This window comes from Chinchilla lanigera, unplaced genomic scaffold (genome assembly GCF_000276665.1).
Source record: "Chinchilla lanigera isolate Chin_1 unplaced genomic scaffold, ChiLan1.0 scaffold00128, whole genome shotgun sequence".
Classification (NCBI taxonomy): Eukaryota; Metazoa; Chordata; class Mammalia; order Rodentia; family Chinchillidae; genus Chinchilla; species Chinchilla lanigera.
In genome coordinates this window covers 1,357,161-1,371,223 of record NW_004955529.1, presented here as the reverse complement: position 1 = coordinate 1,371,223, position 14,063 = coordinate 1,357,161, and positions in this window count along the sequence as shown.

Below are 14,063 nucleotides of genomic sequence, written 5' to 3'. Positions count from 1 at the left end.
ATCAGTATTGCATTTCTATATCTGTTTTCATGAGAAGTCACTTTGAAGATATCAATACGTAATACAACAACCATTGTTAATTCCCTACCACTTTGTTTGTAACCCCGTATTGTCTGTACTGTTCTTTTGCTATGTTGTAAAATGTTGCCTGTCTGTTAATGTTTTCCTCCTTTTATTTTTAAAATTATAAAAAATATTTCTGAATAAATTAGGTGTCTCTAATATTAGGATAATAGAAACACGATTGTTTATAGTGTGCTGTTTAAAATTAAATGAATGTAATGACTTTTAGCTCCAATGTTTTTAACTGTACTATTGTGACTGGTACTGCATTATCTGACTCATATTTGGAAACTAAATAAGTTGATCTCATAGATGTGATTACCTAAGGATGAGGTAATAATGTAAGGGAGAATGGAAGAGATGGAGAAAGCTATATCAGTTGGTATTAAGTTATAGTTAGATAGGAATAAGCTCTGACATCTTATTGTGAAGTAGAGTGATAATAGATAATAGTAAGTAGTGTATATATACTCTAAATGCCAGATTCCATGATTTTGAAAGCTTTTATCACAAGTATCTTCACTACACAGCATGTGAGTATATAGGTACAACATATGTAACATACAGGGGGAGGGGCAGAACCAGCAGAGAACGCCAGGCTTGTGTAAATGTAGCATGGCATGGATTATCGTGCCTCGGTGCAGGCAGGTAGAGAGTGCAACAAGACCCTTTGTCCCAAGCAGAGAAGTCTGGCTCTTTAATAGGGATGGAGAAAAGGCAGGGGACAATAGGCAGGAGGATCCTAATAAATATCTGTGGTCAAAGTTCTCTGGCAGGCTTGCACCTCAGTGGGCAGAGTCCTTGAAGTGCCTGGTACAAATTCTCAGGTGTCTCCAGATGTTCCCAGGTGTCCTGGAACCTGCAAAATTCCTTGTCTTATCTTATCTTCTTGCCTGTACTTGCCATGAAACCTTCTGTACTGAACTGAGTTCCCTCCTGAGATCTGAGTTCTCGGCAGGGAGTGGTACTTTGCTGGCAAGCAGGTTGGGGGCTGGGAGAGTCAGGTCTGATTTGAACCTATGATAGATAGATTTCCTCTGATTTCAATATTCTGCAATATATTATAAATGTATGAAAACATCACGTTACCCCACATACATACACAATTTTGTATGTTCATTAACGTGAAAATATCAAGAATATTTTGGGTTAATCTATTTTTAAGATGAACCTCAATTTTACATTAAAGGTAAAATGCATTCAGAATTCCTCTTCATGTATGTATCAGTCAGGGTTTACTAGAGAAACAGATATAACACAAGATATGCAAATGTACAAAAAATGACAAGTTTGGCTTACAGCGGCCAGCCACAGAGTTGGATGAAAAAGCGTGTGAAAGGTGCATGCTAGAGACTGAAGCATCCAGTCCAAGGCCTGGAGCTCACTGCAGTGTCCATGCAATTCTGTGTCAGGAAGCTGATGGGTCTGTTACTGAACACTGAAGAATCTCTAATGAAGGCAGTAAAGTCCACAACAGAAGGCTGAAGAGTCCCAGGCAGAAGCCAAACAGTCTGCACCAGAAGCCAGGAGATGACCAAGCTGAAGGCAAAGACTTGAGCTCTTCTGAAGAACCAGCAATCAGTCCTTCATCATTTCCTTTTTATGTGTATGCAGGCTACCCACACTGGGGGATGGGGTCCTTTACACCCACACCATCTCTGTGCCCTCCTCTTGCACAGGATGAGGATGAATACAAAGTAAGGACCCTGGCCCCCTGCTCAGTTACTCATTTAACCTTCTAAACTTCTCAAGGTGACACAGTGAACAACATCCTAGAGCAGTAAGGGTGTGTCCTTTTCATCCTAGGATGTAGAACTGCTGAGTCACTTAGTTAAGCTTCTAGACTCCTCAATTTGACACAATGTACCAACCATAACTATGTAGTACAAGTAACCCTTTCCATTTTTACTCTTTTTGATCACTACCTATTGAGGTAGTGGGGATTCATTTACTGACATGAGTTCCCTTTAACTGAGCCTAGGGTTTCAACAAGATTTGAGGTGAGACATAGTGAAAACTATTCGAAATATATGAAATCTGAGCTCCTGTCAGGCCTGACCTGAGAAGGAGTTTCTAATAAACATGGTGCCCTCTATAAGCAAGAACCCAGTCTTCCCTCAGCAAAAAGGAACTGATGGCCATAAAGAAATTTACGACTTACCCTGCAGCCTCCCTGACATTGGAAGACTCAGGTTGATATGCACACCCATGCTGATCATCCTTGTAGCTTTGACCTCAAACATTCCATCCCAATTCCTTAGGACTATGTTCCCCAAACCCATACCCATATGTACTTGGCTTCCCCACCAGATATTTGTGGATGCCACTCTGATTTCAGCCTATCTATGTGTAGATATAATTAAATCTAATTTTTCCCACAATCTCAGACTCTGGGTGTTTCCTCATGTACCATTAATTAACAGTAACTTCTGGATGGTACATTTCAGAAAATTAGATTGAGGTTTGTAGCTAGAAATTAAGCCTGAATATTAAAGTTGGGATTATTATCCTCACTTCACAACTGAGTATATTTAAAATCTATCTACCTTTTTCATTGATCAATAATAGATACTACAAGGGACTGTATACTACAAGAACCAAAACTTAAAAGTGTATTTAGCTCTACAAGGATGTAGAGCTGAGTGAATCTGGGCTGAATTTGCAACACCATGGCTATTTACAACTAACACTCTATTAGTTAAAATATGTAGTTTTTTTGTAGTGTGAAATTTTTCAAATTTTTTCTCTTTTGTGTTCTTGAGACTCTGTACATTTTGTGATAGACTTTTTATAAGAGTAGCTGCTAAGAATTTCAAAAATTTTCACCTCTCCCCTATACCACACTACCTATCAAATATCTAATGGACAAGTGCTTCATATGTTGGAATCCCTCTGTGTGAGTATATACTTTGATGATTTGCAAAAGAAATCTGTCATAAAGAAATTATCACAAAGTTGTCAGAAGTTATGAAGCATTTAGATCCACTTACAAGAATATGCTCATATCTTCCAGGCTTTTATGTTTTTCTTTAAATCCATTTTACTTTAGCTCTGGGAAAATTTTTAAAGTAATACAAAAAATCTGTAAGAATTTTTTTTTCATTCTTGGTGCCTGTTAAAGATTAAATTTCACATACTAGGTGTCCTCAATGTTGTAACATTTCATTTCTTTGGTAATACTCGTACAGTATAGTGCTAAAAATTCTAAAGTATAATTACATTTACTACAACTAATAACTAATGAACTCAGCAAGTTTGTGAGCATCTTTTATGAGAGCAGGAAAGTGAAAGTGTGCCTGAAAGATATGCCTAGCCTCAGTGACTTAAATACAGTTCCAAGTGCACTTCTAGTTCTTCTCACACAAGTTTGAAAAAGAGCTCTTGAAAATGGTAGCAGACAAAATGTAATTTAATGTAATAACATGAGCAAGACTATACTCTAAAAGTGATGTCAAACCTTTTATAGACTAAGTGCCCACACTATCATCCCAAACACATTTATTGCAAAGTGCTAACTGCAATTTAACCTGAATATTGGGGTTTTAGTTTAGAAAAAATAATCCATGCATTAACATCTTCTGTCTTGAAAGGAAAACACAGTAACACAGCTTTCAATGATACAAACAGTTTTTTATTGAAAGGTAAAAGTTTGCATTTGGTGTGCTTTCACACAAGCAATGTGACTGTTGCTGTTATATTTATGCTGATCATTTGTCAAACAGTGGCTTATACTTTTTTAGTTGGAGAGTAACACACGCAGCACTTGGGTCATTTGTTAGTCTGCTTTTTGTATCACATTGGCTATAACTTAAAGCTAAAAACACCTCCTCACAAGCATATGGTTTTAACAAAGTAAGAAAAAGAAATCCCGGGGGCTGGGGATTTAGCTCAGCGGCAAAAGCGCCTGCCTGAGAAGCGCAAGGTCGCGAGTTCGGTTCCTGGTACCGGAGAAAAACCAAAAAAAAAGAAAAAGAAAAAGAAATCCCAAATGCTTTCATTGACTCAAAATTATTTTTCAGAAAATTTCACACTTTAACAATGTCATTTTCAGAACTACTAACTGTGCTGTCCTTTGTCAACTCTTCACATGTTATTTTCTCTGTCTTCTCCATTACACACAAATCACAGAGTGTATTTTTACAGATAGAATTTTCCTACAATTTCAGTAGCTTCATTTCCACATTTCCAAAATCTAACCAGTGTAAGTAGGAAATATGAAGTTCTTCAACTTTGGCTGTATCTTTAGAAGTAAAATACATATGATTGTCTCCATCTTATTAAACTATAAAAATTGGTTACTAAATTTTTCCATGAGATGAACATTACACCTAACCGTTGAATTTGATTCAGTTCTCATCTACTTCAGTTTGTGACCAGAATTGTGGAAAGAATTAAGTTTGTGAACCAACTTACCACTGGACTTAAGTACATTGAAATTTCATCATTTAAGAAATTCTGAGAAATAAGGTTCTAGTGGAAATACAGGATCCAAGAAACAGTGGATGCAACACAAGAGACAGGTAATGGATATCCCAGAATAACAATGAAAAGCAGGTAAAGCAGACCAAACTGGAGTAGGAAAAGGAAACTTCAGAAGTGACAGCTCCAAAAAAAACCCCTAAAATTGGTCAATTACCTGGTGTTTGAATTTACTGAGGAGTTTTGGGGTTCTAATTGAAAACTGGGAAATAAACTGATAATAGCTGGCTCACTTCCTGCCTCTTAGGCCCCCGGAGGGAGGGCCCCCGGCGCACGGGGAGCCATGCAGCCCAGAGCGCTGTGGCGCGCCGGCCTTCAGGCCTGTCGCCGCTGCTCAATTGAGAGCTATCATGACACAGAGAAACAATGACACAATTGGCCCACCATGCACCGGTTGCAGATGCCCACCTAAGGACATGTGTGAGTCATTCAAACATGGAAAAACCCTTGGGAATACATGCCGTACAACGGGCCACTCTTGCTCCTGCCATTGAGAACCAGAAAGGTCTAGAGTCAGCAGAGGAGCAGCTGCTGAACAAGGACTCGGAGAACATGAGAATGCAGACTAAGCCTGAGCAGTCAGAGGTCCTGTGGACTGGGGTCATGAGAGCCGCTGGGAAGCTGTAAACCAGGAGGACCTTGCACAATACATGAGGAGACTCCCTGGAAGCCATTCTTCCCCTGACAGTACAGGCTGTGGTGGAGCCCCGGAGAAGTCTACAACAGGATTCCTGTTGCCTGTGCTGACAGTTGGGGAGAGGACACTAACTGGTTGTCGGGTCCCAATGCCATGGGAGGCTAGAGAGAAAACGCTACAAAAAATGGCTTTGGTCCCAGACGGCTCACTTGATTTTTGACAACCCTTAGGCTGTAACTACTTGTTAGATCCTTCTTGCGTATCTCTGTCTTCCTGAGAAACCACTTCTAAGATACCAACATGTATTACAGCAGTCATTGATATTTTCCTACTAATCTATCCATAACTCTGTAATGTTTGTATTGTTCCTACCCTATTTCGTAAATGGATGCATGTTTATTATTATGTGTTTCTTACAACAACCATTGAGAATAGTTAATGATTATTCAATAGGTCACTCATGTATAGTTTTATTTATTTTCTTTCAAAGATACCTAAGTAGAGTACAACAACTATTGATAATCTCCTACCTCTTTTGTCTGTAACTCACTATTATTTGTCTATTTGTTTTCCTGAGAAACTATCCTGTAGATAACAATATGTAAAACAATAACCATTGATAATTTCCTACCACTTTGTGTGTAATTTGGTAAACACCCCCACCATTATTTTGTCCTTCTCTTACTCTTTAAAATAAAAAAATAAAAATAAAAGTAAAAAATTTTAAAAAAGCAAATAAAATGCATGCAGTAAGTTCACCACCAATGGTAAAACCAGTAAGCTCTGTTAATCTTTACATAGGTAGTTTATGTTACTGTTGACTTCTTTTTTTCATTGGCAGAAGTATAGTTATTACTTTATTAGATATTTGTTATATGTTGATGGTTGGTCTCAGAGTTTATACTACACTTGTACATTTTTTTTCTAGAGTTAAGGGTGGTAAAAAAAATAAAAATAAACTGATAATAGCTATGTAAACAAAAGACTCAGAGAAAAAGTGCAAACATTAACTCTAGGAAAAACAAAAATAGAAAAACATGCATAGTAATGTAATCAGCAGGTACTGCTTGTGTATGTATTTGCACTATACAGGAAATATATACAATGTAGGACTGCTCTGAATATTTACCTTGTTATAGTCACATCAACACTGGCTAAAGTGTTTAACTAGGAAGTGTAATGTAACTTTCCTCAGAATAAGAAGAGGGAAGTATGCCTTTAGAGAGTAGTAAAAGAGAGCTAAATCCATAACTTCCATATCAAGAGTAATATCTAAAAGTAACCAATTAGGCAAGAAATATTATAAGCACATTAAAGAGAAATATAACAGGAAAAAACAAAGAAAAGTTAAATGAACACCTAGCCATTGCCTCAATGGAGAGTTTTCAACAAAACCTTAAAGGAATAATTGACTTTAAAAAGGGGTATGCTTTAAATCTTATAAGAAAAAATTAGAAAAGACACATGAGAAACCAAGTTATACATAAAATATGTTAAAATATTACATTTTATCTGAAATAAGAAAATACAGCATACAACACATATAATGAGCATATTTATTTATAACATGAGAACTAATATGTATAGGAAGTATCAGAATAAATAACTCATAGTATTGGATTTTAATGAATTTTCTAAAGAAGCTATTACTTGCTGAAAAATATTAACTAAAATTAATACCACAAAAAAGACAACAAGATTTTTTTAATTTATTTTAAAAATAAGATAGCTAATATAGTTGTACTACTGCCTTCTATTGCTTTACTGAAAGGAACAGTTAATGATTAATTATTTGATCAGTCTTGCATGTCTCTATTTGTTTTCCGGAGAAACCACTTTGAAGATATCAATACGTAAGACAACCAGACTTAAATTACCTCTTAGTGTGAGGCAAGACGAGGTTACACGTTTCTACCTGTGAGCATTTTTGCCAAAAACTGAACTTAATTCTGCACAGTTTTTATAGTTTTTTTGTGTGTTGCTTTGCTTTTGTCTTTGTTTTTGTTATTTTGTTTTCATTCTTTTCTCTTTAAAAAAAAAAAAAAAACTGCTCCAGCCTCTGCATCCAACTACAAGTTTATAGGAAATATAGAAACCAATGAACTTCATCACAGGGTATACTTTCTTAAAATAAATGTAAAAATAGGGAATAAATGAAAACCATGGATTCAAATTAATAAGAGTTATCACATCCAGATGCTACATATTCTATATTTTTAAAAATCACCACTAAATATGTGAGAAAATGAGGAAATTAAGTGTAATGGTATTGTAGTAATGTTTTAAAGGTCCTTATCTTTTAACAATATATTTTCAACTAATTTCACATAAAATGATATGGTTTCTGGGATGTGCCCTGAAATAATCAGAAACAGAGATGAAACAACACTGCCTCTGTTAATAATGGATGAAGATAGATTAATGGATGCCTGGATATTCACTGTTTTATTGTACCTGCTTATTTCTAAATGTTTACAATATAAAGTTCACTTAAAGGGGGCTGGGGATTTAGCTCAGCGGCAAAGCGCCTGCCTGGCAAGTGCAAGGTCGTGAGTTCGGTTCCCGGTACCAGAGAAAAACCAATAAAAAATAAAAAAAAATAAATAAAGTTCACTTAAAAACCGAAAACTGTTATGTGTTAAGAAAAAAATTACACATTTTTCTACCCAAGTACACCACAATCATTTTGGAAATCATTCAAGAATATCAAATCTTTCCACGTACCTACTTACACTACCAATACAGTCTAAAAGTGATGTTTGCATTCCATAAAATACTGCCAGTATAAAAAATCAATTTTAACTAGAAACCTGTGGTTGGCTACAACAGTCTACTCTTCATATTTTGAAATATATCCATGCCATGAATCTATGAAAGTCATATACCAAACAGAAATAAGCTGGTTACCTCTCAATTTCTCTCACTCATGCTCCCTCTCAGCAATTCGTTCTCATCTCTCCTCCTCTTCTTTAAGAGCAATTTCTGTTTCTGTTCTTAGTTCATCATCCTCAAGAATCTTACAAATTCTCTTTCTACCTTTTCCAGGACATTTAGAATCATCGTTTTCATCTGCCTCTTCCTCCTCCTCCTCTTCCTCCTCTTCTTAGTCTTCTTCAGAATTGCTCTATGGAATTTTAATCATTGGAGGGAAACAGTGAAATATTTTGTAACTTTCCTCAAAATGTTGGCATAGAATTACATGATCAGTGACTTACACCATTCCATATATGCTAAAAAGATTGGAAAGCTCAGACTGGAACAGATACTTCAATAGTCATGTTCAGGGCATCATTATTCAACATAGCCAACAGGGGGAGATTACTCATATATCTATCAACAAATGAATGGATGAAAAGGCAATGTGGCATATATATACAAAGAATCATCCAGAGTAAATGCAATAAAATTCTGGTACATGCTGTAAGACAGATGAGTCCAGAAAACATATCAATAAAATAACCACCAAGTAATGCACCTTAAAACGTTTAAAAGTTAAGTTTAAAAATTGAAACACTCTTCCAAGAGAGAATACAGTTAACAGAATCAAACCTATTACAGCAACTTTTCCTTTAAATGAAGTTGCCTAAAAACAGGAAACTCAAATTGGCTAATCTTATTGCCAGAAGAAATGTATTCATATGTAACTCATTACTCAGGATACACTTTTGTCTTCCTAAAATATAATACCTTAAACTATTTCCATGGCCTTATCCATATAAAACAATAAATTAAAATGGTGAGACATTTCCATTATAAACAAAGTTAAAGGAAAATTGATTTTATATATAAATATATGCATATCTGGAATCAAACTTAGGGCCTCGTATTTGATAGGCAGGCACTGTGCCACTGAGCTACATCCCTCGCACCTGATAATATATTAATACTTATATGTATCCAATTTTTAATATTAAAATTTAAATTTTATTCTCCCTATACTATTGTGGAAACGTAAAATTAAGGTTTCTTGTGGGAATCAGTTGACCTCTGACCCATAGATAAGCAGTTTTGAGATTGCCTGGAAAGGAGGAGACGCCAGGAGGGCCAGAACATTATCTCCTGTCCCTTGGAAGAACACCTGGTGTTGACACAGAGTACCCTCCTCTCCCCTTGCCCATGAGTGGAAAACCTCCGCATTCCTACACACTCTACATCATAGGGACCCAATAAATATAAAGAACAAAATGAATTAACCAATGCTATCTGCTTCTGTAATGACGCTTGCTGCCCCACCCCTCCTTTGTAGTTTTTCAAGTTAAAAAGCGAGAGTTAACCTGGCTCGGGGCTCTCTGTTCCTGCGAGCTCAGTGAGCCCCATGCATGCTTGGTGAATAAAATCCCCTTGCTTTTTGCATGAGAGAACGTCTCTTGGAGTCTTCCTTCATGCGGCGAGTGTCTCTGAACCTTACACTATAAAACTTATATCATGTATTTAGATATTTAACAAGCTAATCTTTCCATATGTATAAGTGATAATACACCATTTGTATGTAACTAAAGAATAAAATGTAGAGACAGCAATATACTTATTATGGTGTACTATAATAATAATTTAACATCACAATCAATATTGTTACCTTGTTTTCACTAGATGAATCTTCCTCAATCTTAATGCATCTCCGTTCCTTCTGTACGTAACTTCATGGATTTTCTTCTAATTCTTCTTTCTCTGCAGACCTGAAGAAAACTTAAATGAAAAACAAAATATTTTATGATGACCTTCCTGCAATAAATTATGTACTATATTAGAAAAAACTATACCTTCATGTGCACTTCAAAAAACAAAGAAAAAAATCAACAGTCAAAAATATTGGCTATTCTGTCAGACCCCTAACTTCAAATTTCAACAGAAAAGATCAACATTTTAAGGGACATTTTATATTTGAGTAGTAACATCAGTGAAGTGCCAGATCTTATAATCTCTACACTATGGAGGTTACGGCAGGAGGCCTGCGAGTTTAAGCACAGCCTGGGAAAGTCAAAGAAAATCTGTCTCACAAATAAAAAATAAAAGAGGACTGGGAATATAGCTCAATGTAAAGGTGTTTGTATCACCAAAAACGTATGAAGTGATGTCAGAATTGTGTTCTGGTGAGAGAGAAGTATATGGTATATATATAAAATACTCACTATTGCTTAAAAAAATTAAAAAAGTTTGATTCTGTTTTCTTCATAACAGGTCACAAACACAAGAAATAACAAGCAGAATCAACAAATGGGATTAAATCAGACCAAAATCTTCTATACAGCAAAAGAATCATTCAGTAGAGTGAAGAGATAATAGAATGAGAGAAAAGAATTTTGCCAGCTACAAATTAGACAGAGGACAAATATCTAATATAAAAGAACTCAAAAAATTAAACTACCCAAAATTAAACACCCAATCAGGAAATAGGCAAGAAAAATGTACAGACACTTCACAGAGGAAGAAATGCAAATGGTTAACAAATACATGAAAAAATGCTTATCATCTCTGACCATCAGAGAAATGCAAATTAATACAATGCTAAGATTCCACCTAACAGGGGCTGGGGATATAGCTCAGTGGCACAGCGCCTGCCTGGTAAGCACAAGGTCGTGAGTTTGATTCTCCCTACCAGAACAACAAAACAAAACAAAAAAAGATTCCACCTAACTCAGCAACGAATAGTAATCATTAAGAAATCAAACAGCAAATGCTGGCAAAGCTGTGATGAGAACAAAATCCTACTTCATTGGTCGTGGGAATGTGAGCTAGTATAACCATTATGGAAATCAGTATGGAGATTTGTCAAAGAACTGACATTAGAAATTCAATATGACCTGAATATCTCCCCTGCTAGGAATCTTCCCTAAATAGGTTAAGGCATCATGTTACAGCAATACTTGCATATCAATGTTTATAGCAGCACAATTTGCAAAAGCTAAATCCTAGAAACAGTCTGTATACTAATCAACAGATGATTAGAAAAAGCAAATGCAAAATCTATATACAATAGAATATGGTTCTGCTGTAAAGAATAACAGATTTGAGACATTTGTAGGAAAATGGATAATGTTGAGTGAAATAAACCAGTCACACAAGCTTAAATACCATATGGTAACTTTCATTTAAGTGGGGCAAAGCACAAATGAAGAGAATAATACGGATAGACAGAAGGGGACAAGGAGATGGATCTCTTGCAGAAGGGAAGTGGGCCAAGGGGAAAAGTGTGAGGGGTGAGGAAGGGAAGGGGAAATAAGTAGAATAAAGGTAAGCCATGAACAAGAACCTAACAACCTCAATTAATGTAACTATAAATGCCCTAAGATGAGCTGAGATTAATAATATCAACAAGAATTTTGAAAAAAAGGATGGCGGAATTGGAGGATGCAAGAGGGAGGGGGAGAAAATTGAGAGGAGATTACAAAAAGAAGGAAGATGTGTTACGTACATGTAACCACTCACTCCCCAAGATGACTGCAAACTGCATGGACTGAAAACATGTAGTAATAAAATTTGTAAAAATTGCAAAATGATAGCATGGGTTAGGGCAAATGTATAATAGGAAATTATTGTTTAGTAAGTGCAAGAGAGTTTCAGTTTTATAACATGAAAAACTTCTGGAGACTGGTTACAAATACAGGTGAATATATTTACCACTACAAACTGTACTCTTAAAGTGCATTATCTAGACAGAATGGAGTACTGAGCTATACAGAATAAGTTTGGCTCATTTTTAGAAAAGTGGATGAAAATTGCAATCATCATGCAGAATGAAATAAATCAGACACAGAGGGTTAAATACAGTATCACATGGTTTCTCCCATATGAGAAAACCAAAGTATGAATAATTTAAAGATCAAAAGATAACATAAATGATAGGAAACCTGCAGGTACACTTTGGAGATAGGAAGGGGATATGAGGATAGGAGATGCTGAGGGGTAGGGGAAAGTGTAAAGAATTAAAATATGTTGTCTATATGCACAAATTTCCTACAATGAATGTATAATAAACATACACAAATATGTCATACACATTAAAATGATACTTTATTGTGAGATTATTAGTCTGGTTTCTTCTATATTGCAATTATGCAAACATATAAATGTTTTCAAATAAATTTTTTAAATTATTAGGATGGTAAATTTTGTTATGTATATTTCACCATCATTAAAATTAACAATTAACAGGATGCAAAATAAACACACAAATCAGCAGTGTTTCTATACCAAATAATGAGCCACTAAGAAAGAAATAAGAGAATAAATTCCACTCAAAATAGCTTTCAAAAAGTAAAATACTTAGGCATCAACAAAACAAAGGAAGTGAAGACCTCTACAATGAATGTTAAAGACAGTGAAGAAAGAAATTGTAAAAAAAATCATAAAATGGAAAGATAGCCCTTGTTCGTGGACCAGAAGAACTAATATTTTGAAAATGGCCATACCAAGAGAGATTTACAGATTCCATGCAATCTTTATTAAAATGCCAACAATATGTTTCACAGAACTATAAAAAGCAAACTTGAATTTCATGTGGAAATAGTAAAAACACAAACAGCCACAGAAAAACCCCTCCTTAACAAAAGGTAGAATGCTACACTCATCACTACACTGGACTTCAAGCTATACTATAAAAACAAATAGCACTGACACAAATACAGAAATGGAAACCAATAAAATAGAACAGAAGACACAGAAAAGAAAATCCAGGAAATTACAACCGTGTGATTTTTCACAAGAAGGCCAAAAATGTGTTAGAGAAAAGATAGTCCCTTAAACAAATGGTTCTAGACAAATTGGATGCTCACACACAAAAAGTTGGAAAAAGATCTTTATTTCTCACCCTGTACTAAAAAAGAACGAAAATAGATCAAGGGATTCAGCATCATGGTGGGCTAGAGGGAGCAGTGCTCTCAAGATTTTCAGAAGATACTCACCAAGGATTGCAGCAACTTGGATACGGGGGTGGGGAGTGGTGGGAATAGCTACATGACAAAACCCAACCATGGGTGGGTAACTTGAAGGAGAAGCCCAACAGATGAAATCTAGTAACTGGGATATATCACATAAGAAACAGGTCCACTTCTCATCCCAGTACTGCTTACAGTCCAGACTCTGCCAATATGCCATTTTGGGAAAGTTCACATCTTTCTGAGAGAAGAAGGTGAGTACAGTGACTGCCAGGTTGCTCACCGGTGTCCAGCGGAGGAGCTGCCACTATGCCCAACTTGTATAACTGTTCTCCAGCAGGGGGCAGGACCTAGTGACAAGAGATTCTCACTATGGAAAGTGGAAGCCAGAGAATTACTCAGAGAACAGTGACTGAGTTAGGACCTGTGAGTCCAAGGGACAGAGAGGAATGAAGTGTACTGTCCTAGTCAGGGATGGAGAACGAGACACTAAGGGATCTGTGAGACAGTGAGAATCACAGGGGTGTGCTGCAAGTAACTGTGAGCAGTGGGAACAAGAGGTGGCGAAAGGACACTGGAGTATTGTCAGAGCAGGTTCTCTCCCACTGCCATCCCAAACCCCAGAGAGTTCTAGGCCTATGTGTGCTCCCTCCTGCTGATCCCCAGCTGCCACTGTATTCCATGTGAATGGCTGTTTTTTCACTAGTTCATCACTGAATTCACAGGGTGGAAACAGACTCTTTGTGAAGCTCAACACCTTGGACATGGGATCACTGAGGGTAGAAAACAAAATTCAGATCACTAACCATGGAGGCTATTTCCTGCTGCACCATAGAAACCACTAAATACCCCAGGTATAACTGAAATTTGAGATGGGCATGGTGGCCCACACAGGTAATCTCAGTGTTCAGAAGGCTGAGGCAGGAAGATCATCATGAGTTCAAGGCCAGCCTGGGCTATGTAAACAAGTTCAAGGCCAGCCTCCACTATGTAGTGAGACCCTGTCTCAA